This window comes from Pteropus alecto, unplaced genomic scaffold (assembly GCF_000325575.1).
Source record: "Pteropus alecto unplaced genomic scaffold, ASM32557v1 scaffold101, whole genome shotgun sequence".
Lineage (NCBI taxonomy): Eukaryota > Metazoa > Chordata > Mammalia > Chiroptera > Pteropodidae > Pteropus > Pteropus alecto.
Window position 1 is genome coordinate 15301415 of NW_006432945.1, and position 10479 is coordinate 15311893.

Sequence of the window (10479 nt, forward strand, 5' to 3'; positions counted from 1 at the left end):
CTCAAGAAATAGTTCCAGGGCTACCAGAAGGGGTTACTGCCACCGATGCCCACCACCCGTCCCAAACCGACAGATTCAGAACGCCTGGGGAAGGTGGGTGGCATCTGTGCTCCTGTACGAGTCTCATTAATCGGGATGCTCACGTCAGTGCGAGAACCACTGGCCTCAGGTTGGGATGTGCTACTCAGCAATTTAGTAGATGATATTAGCATGGGACATCTAGGAGTTTTGTAGGATATTGGCAGCACAGAGCTTCAACGCAGATGGGATTTCGACGAACGGCCACTTAACGAAATAGGTAAAGGCCAGTGAGGACGCTGCAAAACCTAAGACTTTAGCTCAATGATACTCTGGAATGGAGAGTCACAGGGATAAAATTAAGCAAAATTTCCCCTACTACAACTCATGTGTTTTGCAAGTGCTAGTGTAAATTCCGACAGAGGAAATTATACTGCACAGCCTCTTAATTGAGTTAATGACTTTGCTCCTTAACTGCAAAGGCTAAGTTCATTTAGAATGGCACCATGTGTGACTAACGTAAAGGATGGCGAAGCTACAGACGTATTTGCTCTAAAGAATGCCACCTGAAGTAAACATTTATTCATCAAAAAAAATTCACTGAGAAACTAAGAAGGGCTAAGGAGATGCTATGGGCATTGCATTAGGTGGATACTGGGAGCTCAAAATCTAACGGAATGATAAAGACATGGAAAATCACTAAAGGAGGGTACAGGTTTCAGGAGAGAGAGAGACTGCTACTCTCTTTTGGAAAATATCTGAATGCATATAATTACTCTTTTAATGTTCTCCAAAAACTATGTTAGAATATTTCTTAGTTTGGAGGGTTTCAATAATCATTTAAAATTTAATCAAAATGAGCAGAGCATCTACTCTGTGCGTAGAATCAAAAAGGAAGAAGTTAATTTGAGAATCAAATGGATAAAGAGAAAATAAAACTCCAGAATGAAGAGCTGGGGGCATCTGTTTGAGCTATTAAGCCCATAAGTGCAGTTTGAGGATGTGTAGCTACCAAAGAAATATATATACAGGCCTTAAATTTCTGAATGATGTCATTTGGCAAATCAATAAAATACTTTCTTTAAAAAAGAGGTAGAGCCTAGGAAGACCAGGTGCTGTAGGCATCAAAAAAAAAAAAAAAAAAAGAGGAAGGAGAGAAGGAAAAAAGAGGTTTAGTTATTTGATACTTTAGTGCTGGGATCTGTTCCAACCCACGGTTATGGCCATATATTTTATAACATAGCTTTAGTAACAATCCTTTTGAACATCATCAAAACAAAACAGTATTATGAAATGTTTTAAATAGCAAATAATTACCATGCATTTGGCTGAAAAGAAAGCCCAGGGATACATCTAATTCCTTACTTTTTTATCAGGCAAACAGAACTTTGCATGAAGAGGAATAAGCAGATTCAGATACCACACCCGCCTCTCACCACTCACATCTACTGGCCCCATTCATGGCTCTCGCCCATCCCCTCTCCAACACGTACATTCTCACCCAGAGTCAAAAGATTTGGTCACCAAATCTTGCTGTTTGGAAGCCTCCCTGACTCCACAGGAGTGTCTGAAGTGCCACAAAACACTACAGAGGACTCCTCTCTTCTGAAGAATGAGCGGCTAATCTGGCATCCTGATTGTCCATGTTATTCTGATCAGCCAGTGGCAGGAAACCACGTGGCCAGCACACTCCTACTGCGAGAGCTGAGGGGCGAGCTCTCCATGAAACACAGAAGACCCAACGTTGAGCCCAGCTCCACCACTGAATGGGCAAAATGCTCCCGAAACGTCATTTGCTTTTGCTACTAAAGTGAGATAATCCTGTGGATCGGATGAAATGCAACATATGGCAACTCTAAAAACCCACACACCATAGAAGAAAGTAGTATTGTCCCCATTAATATTGCTACAATATAGCCACAGTACATTTTCCCCAATACTGTAGCACCGTCTAATCTAAAATAACATACAAGATTTTAATGTTTCGAGAATGGGATTTGGAGACAAGGGGCCTAGGACCCTACCTGAACTGTCCCTTCATGTTGACCAGCTGCTTTGAAAATCTGTCCTCATTCCCACCTCCATCAACGAGGAGTCAAGGCACTGACACGAACAATCATGAATAATTCATGAGCCACTGAGTACACTCATCCATTTGAATTTTATTATCTTCTGTGCAATAGGTGGTTGATTTCTTTCCCCTAAGTATATCTTATGAGAAAATTACTTTGCTAAATCAATGCAGACAAAATCTTGACTGTGCCTTCAGTATTACTTTGGATTTAAACTCTACATTTTTTTTTATGGTCTAATACATAAACACGAAAAGAAAATTTGCGTGCCATTTTCCTCCAAGGCGGACCTTGAATATAAGGAGTAAGAAGACTAATCTGAAGACTGACCATGATTAAACTGATTCCATTCCATTGCCTGACTGCCTTACTTACGAGCTGACTGCAACGGCTGTAAGGCAGGAGGAAGCTTTGCTCTTCTCTATGCCGCAGAGCAGCCACAACTCCAATGCCTTTCTTCTCTCAATCCAGCTCAAAAACACATTATTCTGCACAGTGCTAACAGCAGGACTTCAGGCAGTAAGTCTAAGCTCCTTCATGGCTCCTGCACAAAAACGAGAGAGCAATTCCCAAGCCACAGGCAAGGGACCGTGGTAAGATTTTTTATTGGCTCTTCCAGAAACTTAGTTACCAAGAAATATTATTAGTGCTCCACGAGGAAGTGACTGACCTTTGGAAACCAAAAATAGGAAAGCACACTTGCTGTATCCACAAAGCTAGAAGGAATTTTCTCCCTCGGAGCAAATAAAGTAACTACAGAGATGTTTTTCTTCAATATAGATGTAAGTGATTATTAACCAGAAGATCTGTTCAATAAATAGATGTCTGACATCTACCCTTGACTAAACATGAGAGGCATAAATCATACTCTCCAACGAGTTAATCAGTGTAGCTGATTCAGTCAAAGACAAGTAAGCTTAGTCTTAGTCTTAGTCAGTCTTAGAGGAGAATGACATGCAAATGATTACAATTAGCACGACAGGCACTAGGGTTAAGTTCTTGATATTTTGGCACAGAGCATGGAACTATCTCCTCTGCCTGGTGAAGTAGCCAGAGAGACATAGGTGGGAGGCAGTCCAGAGGCTATCGAGATGTGCGGACAGGAAAGAGCAAATTAACACAGAATATTAAGGAGCTAAACATTAAAGAAAGGTCTGAATGAGGTGGAGAAGAATCTGGAGAAGGAGGCGGGAGCAGAACTTCGAGGGCTTCACTTGTTTTGTTTTGTTTTGTTTTTTCTTTCCTCTGAGAACAAGAAGGACTAAAGGGTTTTAAGTGATCGGATTTGCATTTCAGGAAAATTACTAGGGGACAATAAAGAGAATGTTGAAAAAGGGAAAGACAATAGACAGATCAGTCACTAACCAGTTTAGGGCGTGGAGGAAGATGATAAAGGTTAAGTCCAAGGCAGTAATGGTGGGGACAAGAGAAGACAACAGAGAGAATGTACAACGGACAAGACTTGCTGATTGCTTGATGTGGAACAAAATGATGGAGAGAGAGGATCAGTCTCACATTCTGGTATGGGTAGCTGGTTAAATAGTGGTGCCATCAATGAGAATAGAAAATCCAGGAAGATCTGGTTATAGCTGGTATTTACATAGTGTTTACCATGTGCCAGGCACATTCTTATTTGATCCTCATTACAATCCTATGAGGTAGGTACCATTGTTATTCTCGTTTCACAGATGAGGAAACTGAGGCACAGAAAGGTCCCATAATTTTCTCAAAGCCACAGAGCTAATACGTGACAGATCTACGACTCAAACCTAGAGAGTCTAACTCTAGCATCTGTGCCCTTGACCATTAGAAGTGGGGTAAGATGAAGGGACAGATCTGGATGTGCTGATCTTTAGGTGTCTGGAAACTATCCGGATGATGACAAGAAGTACACAGGCTGAGCAACTGGAACTCGGGATAAAAGTCCTATCTAGAGATAATAACTTGACAGTTATCAATGGAGGAGGTAGTTGAGGCTAAGAGAATTCATTAATAGGAAAAGAGAGAAGAAGAATGATGAATGTGGACTCTGAAAAATATGAACACTTAATGGGTTCCTGAAAGAAACAGAACTGAGAGGTTGAGAAGGGGACCCCAGAGGGATAAGCCAAGTACCGGAAGTCAGAGGTGTCTCCATAGTCACACCAGCCTTTAGACATCTCTACTTAGACGTCTCGAACGCAATTTCCACAATTCAACTCATTATCATCTTCCCAACATGTCTCTCCTCCTCCATTCTCAATCATAATCCACATCATCAGCATCCATACATGTCAGCTACGCCAAATACCTGGGGATCATCTGTCTTCCAACTTCCTCTGTCTTCATGCTCCAAACTGGTCACCAAGTCCTGCTGATTCTACCTACTTAATATCCCTTAAATGTATCCTCTCTTCTCCATTTCGGTCACCGCTCCAGGTACCACCAACTTTCATATAAATTAATAATAATCTCCCAATTAATTTCCCCAAATCCAATTTGAGCATCCCCAATCCGACCTCAACAGTAACAAAAATCCCATCACTTAATTTCCAAACACTAAATCATTAAATGACTCCTCATTGTCCTTGGCATGAAATCCAAACAGAAAACAAAGCAGAAAAAGAAAAAAAAGCCCTGTCTTCTCATGGCTGTCTCTGTGCTCTCAGACGCAGTGCCCTGGCACACGCCACGCTTCCCTCATGGGCTGCCCCCGCCCCTGCCACTTCTCCCTCTAGCCAATTCCTACTCAACCTTCAACATCGATGAGAAGTCTTCTTTGAAATCCTCCTGTACATGCCTCTAAGCTCTCAACACACACTTGCACACTGTTCTGTTTGCATACATGTCTACTCCCTCACCCTGTGTTCCTCTCAGAGCCTCTGTCAGTGCCCAAGTATTAAATATTTTGAACATTTCCTACCTACCATTTAAGGAAGATTTCTCATTGCCCCATATATTCATAACATGGAAAGAAAGCATTCCCATATCTGATTCCCAACCAGGCAGACAGCTGAGTGGCATTTTATGTCAACACAAAGAACAGGCAAGATAATTTTCAATTTAACAATAATTTGCTGAGGTCATTTACATGTATATGTTTATTATGAACGTTTAAGATCCAGCAATATTCATCAAAGTAGAAAATACAGAACACCAGCTGAGCCAATATTACCAAATGTCTAAGACATGGAATAGAATTTGAAGGAAATAACTTTTAAAAATAATAATAGAGCCAATGTATTTTTTAAAAAACATTCCTTAAAAACAGAGAAGTCTCTTCTAAAACATCATCTTCAAAGAACAATTTTATGAGCTCCAACAGAATCTCTGTAGGATTACAATCTCACACTCCTTCAAAATGATAACCAGAGAGAGAGAAAGAGGGAGGAAGGGAGGGAGGGAGAGGAGAAGGGAGGGAAGGAGGGAAGGAAGGAGAAAGGGAGAGGGAGGTGTCACTGCCGAATACTGCCCAGCCTCCACCCCAAGAAGCACTGAGGTCATGTATTCCACACACTGAACACAACGGCACTGTTACAATGGCTTTGTGCTTGCGTGTCCCCATCTCGGAGCTTTGCCAGCCAGTACAATGCCACTTTAATTGCTGAAGGAAGTCATTATGCCAAAATCCACAGATTTAATTGGAAAATTTCCACTGCACTTTTCTTCTTCCTCCTAAACTCTTGGCACAGAGTAAGAATATTAGCACTTGCAGATTTGTAAAAGATCACATTTTGCTGTTATCAGTTACTCTATAATTTGAAGTATTCAATAAATGCCACCATCATTTTGTTTGAAAAACATAGTTACAAACCCAATTGCAGGAAATGCATGCTTTTATTTTTTTTACTAACATCTAAGAAATTCAATATTTACCTTTTATTCATGAAACTCAAAATTTCTAAGCAATGTGCTTTCATTAAACCTAATTAATCAATCATTAATGTCCCCATGGCGACATTCAAAATGCAAAAGTTACTGAGTCAGAGATCTATAATGTGAATAAAGAAGCTTACAAATACCACATGTCCTACCCACCAAGAAACACTCTCCAGAACTTAATGTCTCCATATTTAATTCATTTTATTTGCTTATTCACAAAGTCAGTTTGTTCAAGAATTAAGGCCTCAGATTGAGGAGTCATGGCAGAAAGCAGAGACACTTAGCTGTTGCTCTATTCCAAATCACGCATTGTACTTTCCCCTGGGTAGCTGTCATGCAAATTAATGACAAAAGAGACTACTAAAGAGATCACTGCTTGCCTACCCGATAGCCATTCCCCCTTACGTCTTATAAACAGAATCCCAGTTTTGTTGGGAATGGCAATGTGCCCAACCTTTACAGATGAATAATAGACAAATAAATAAATAAATCTACATTTCTCGGCCTCCCTTGCAAATGGAGTGTCCACACGACTAAGCTTTAGTCAGATATAATTAGAGAACGTTGAGCAACTTCAAGGATATTTCCTGTAAAAGATTCTGATTTAGTTGCTGTGTACTTTTTCCCCTTCCCTCCTCTCCTTGTCGATTATACATGAGAGCGATGGAGCTGCAGCAACCATCTTAAACCCCAAGGCAACCTGGAGGATGGAAGCTATGGGCCAAGCACAGCAGAGCAAAAAAAAAGACAAAGGGTTTAGGATAATGTGGCCTTCTGAGTCACTGAACCCGCCTTGTACTGCCTAAGAAACAGAGTGAGATAGGAAAAGACAGACGCACACTGTTTTAGAACACTGTTTCACGACCTTCTTCTAATCAGTGTTCCCTTGGAGAACTTCAATAGACATTTTCCCCCATTAAGTTTCCCCATTAAATTTAAAAGCATAAATGCACTGTATATCAGTACTGTGCATATCTCTGTGTTTTATACATAAAAATAAGGGGTTTGCCCCTGCTCCCGCCAAGTCAATTTTTGTCCCCTTGGGAGCAATATCGCACACACACACCCTTGAGAATATGTGGATATGAGAACCCAGGATGCTAAACATTGGGTCCAATCAGTCACCTCTTCCTGCAGGATTTCTAAAAGAAGGGAATGTGGAAAGGACAAGGTCAGATGGCTTTTGCCTCAAAGCCCAGCACATCCCCTTCGCAACCCTGGAAACGTGGTGCCCTTTGGCCTAGTTAAAAGGCATCCTCAAGGTTTGTACCAAAGAGGCTGAGAGGCGCCCCTTGCCCCTTTTCACGAAGCCCACATATGAATCCCAGACCTTTGTTCCTTGGCACGACAGTGGCTAGGAAAGGCCCACGGGTGACCTACTCCGCCAGGAAAGGGGAAACAAGGGCAAGAAGCAAGGGCAAGAGACCTCTTACGGAATGAGGAGGGCAGGGCTGGTCGCCCCTTCCCCTGAGGCCTGACCGGGAGACCGGCCCTGTTACTGTCCTTGGTCCTGAATACGTATTACCGGTTGCTAGGCTGGGGCTGGAAGGAAGAACATGGATAGGTGTGGAAATCAGCTTCCCAGCCAGTATTGTGCTTTTCAGTGTTCACCTTTTCTAAAAGGTTGGGGGCGGGGGGGGGCGGGGAATGGGTATTTAATTGGAAGCCAAAACAGTATAAGTTAGATTCTGTACTAAAGCAGAACACGGAGCCAGAGCCACACTATATATTTAAAAGGAACGGAGATCTGATATTCCAAGCATCGAGGAGAGGTTTAAGAGGGTCCTTGGACCCGGTTGCTCCCTCGCACTCCGGAAGTCTTACCCATTGCACCCCCACACAAATCCCAGAGTACCTGGTTCCCAAGTGATGTCATACTGATTCCAGACCTCTGCACTGGCTCCTCTACCACAGCAACCTTTCCTCAAAGTCAAGGCCCCTCTCTACCCATCTTAGCCTTAAAGGCAGAATGCTGGCACAGCCTCATGTGACTGATATGCCAGCAGAGTTAGATGCCCCTCCTCTTTATTCCAAAGTACCAGGGACCCCCGTCACATTCCCTCCCCTGGACAAGTTCCCTTAGGACAGGGACCTCGTTGCTGTAAGGCCACTGTTTGGCACAGTAACTGGCACAAAGGAGGCACTCAATGGCGACTTGGTGAAAGATTACATTTTGTGATCTTTAAAATAAGCATTCTAAGAATTAAAACTAAATTTATTGTAAAGATAAATTCTAAGGGGTGACTTAAAAAATAAATATGTAAACATTCATAATTAAAGCTATAAGGATCATGAACATGATCTAGATATTTTATTTTCTTATCTGAAAAGTATTTTTTCATGTCTATTTAACTGACTTTGTCTGTGATCCTACACCATTTTGAATATGAAAATTTTAAAGAAAAGGAAATAAGGAAGAAAGAACAGCACTCGATATCTAACAGATGATGTACACACATGCGTACATATGTAATGTGTATGTATACATATATGTACACACACAATTAATATTTAGCTATTTCTTAACATACAAATTACCCTTGGAAACTACATTCCCAATGAAAGTTTAGGAAAAGTATTTTTAATAGCTCCAAGTCTTAAAATGTACTAAAAGTAGCCAGTGACAGCACATAGCAGAATTCAATAAATTCTGGCTTACTACTCAAGAAATTCTGCTCACTAAAGGAGGAATATTAATGAGTGAACTTAAGAATTGCTTTCTCCATCTACACTTCTCTGAGTACACCCATTACACTATATTACCCATTCATATACGCCAAGAATAATAGATAAACTACATATCCAACAACAATCAATAAACTGATAGTGTGTGACTAAGGTGACAATTTTGTTTATAGTCCAGTTTATCTGTTGTACTAACTGTTCGGTGGCTTCCTTCTTTATTTAGAGTAGATATCATCTAAAGCAACATTTGCCTCAGCAGCAACGTTCTCTCTTTCTCCTAAGATCTAACAGCATGCCTTAAAGCGCACGAGCTTTTGAAAATTTTAAAAGTCCAAAAAAGAACAGACCATTAGGTTGAAGATAAAACAGTCAGGACTGGCAGAATCTACTAAAAAAGAATCAATGGTCATTAGTGTTTAAGATAATATTTAATATAGGAAACAGAATGGAGGGATATTAATGGAGAAATTCTACTCAGATCTGAATTTCTCTATCTTCTCTGGAGTTTTATTGGATAATATAATATTTCTGTGAAATGTTTTTGAACACTACCTTTTTAAGGCAGTATAGCATGGTAGTTAGGAGCACGTATTTCAGTACTAAAACGCCTGGGTTTGAATTCAGAACCCACCACTTCTTAGTTCAGTTTGCCCATCTGTAAATTGGGGAAGAAGATAATACAACCCTTTATCTGCTGATAGACAAACGTGATACACGACACCATTTTTTTCTTATTTGAGAAAGGCATAATGATGCACAAAATTTATACTGTGTAATGAAATCCGAAGCAGCACCCTGGAATCAAACACACTGATATTTCTGCAGCAAAACAAATGAATACGTATTTACACCAACAGAGATAAGGACAAAGTGTGAATAGCCTCACATCACACAGGTCGAGTCTACCAGGAAATGAGTCTAGGTCAATATAAGTTTTGCCAAATAAGTTACAAAAATAATACTTGGTTTTCAGAGCATTGTGCATTTCAAATCATAGACAAGAAGATTAAAGTAATTATAGTAATACCTAGCACGTAGTAAGTGGCCAAAAAACTTTAGCTGTCATCATTATCACCATCATCATCATTACCACTATTTTCAGAAGAAACAGTAGTAAGTTACCCTGAAATTTATTTAGTAATAATTTACCCAAACTTGATTCAGAAGCTAATATACCCCCATAGCAACAAGAAGTGATCATCTCTTGCTAGCTCCAGGCATGTGGTTTTAGGGTAATCTAGATCTCGTTTGGCATGTGCATCTAGAGTTTGGGGTGGTGTGAAAGGGAAAATATATCAAAACAAACATCTATAACTTTAACCTTTTCATCTGCTTCCTCAAAAGTCATCAGCTACCTAAAGGCTTCATTCTCTAAGAGTTCTCACTATTGTTCTATTGCCTTCCATAAGAAAAGGCTAATGAAAACCATGGAATGAACGCTTAAAACCAACAAAAGAATCAACACACATTCCACCCAGTGTGCTCGATTCAAATACAGAATGAAATGAACCCCCTGGCATCTGGAGTATTCCACAAGCGTGTGGCAAGTGTTATTTCTAGCCACTTAAAAGCACCAGTGAAAGGAGCTCGAATACTTAGCAGAGAAAAGGTCTCCATCCCCATGAGGAGAGGCATTTATTAGCATTTAATGGCCCTCTTTCATGGCCTTTCCACTGACGCATCTCTAATTGTTCCAATTATGATTTCAAGTAACAAAACCAATAATGGTAAAAGTCTATAGTTCAGTGTGCACATTGTAAAAAGAGGTCTTTAACAGCACAAATGACATATAAAAGTATATGACAACATGGGATCTGGGTAGGCGACATCATAATAGGGAAAG

The 10479-nt window shown here is 40.5% G+C and overlaps 1 protein-coding gene across 1 annotated transcript in view; it reads right to left on the bottom strand.

Annotated features, from left to right (window-relative positions):
* METTL13 (methyltransferase like 13) overlaps positions 1-10479 on the bottom strand; it is a 122588-nt gene that overhangs the window by 32971 nt on the left and 79138 nt on the right. The window lies entirely within an intron of this gene.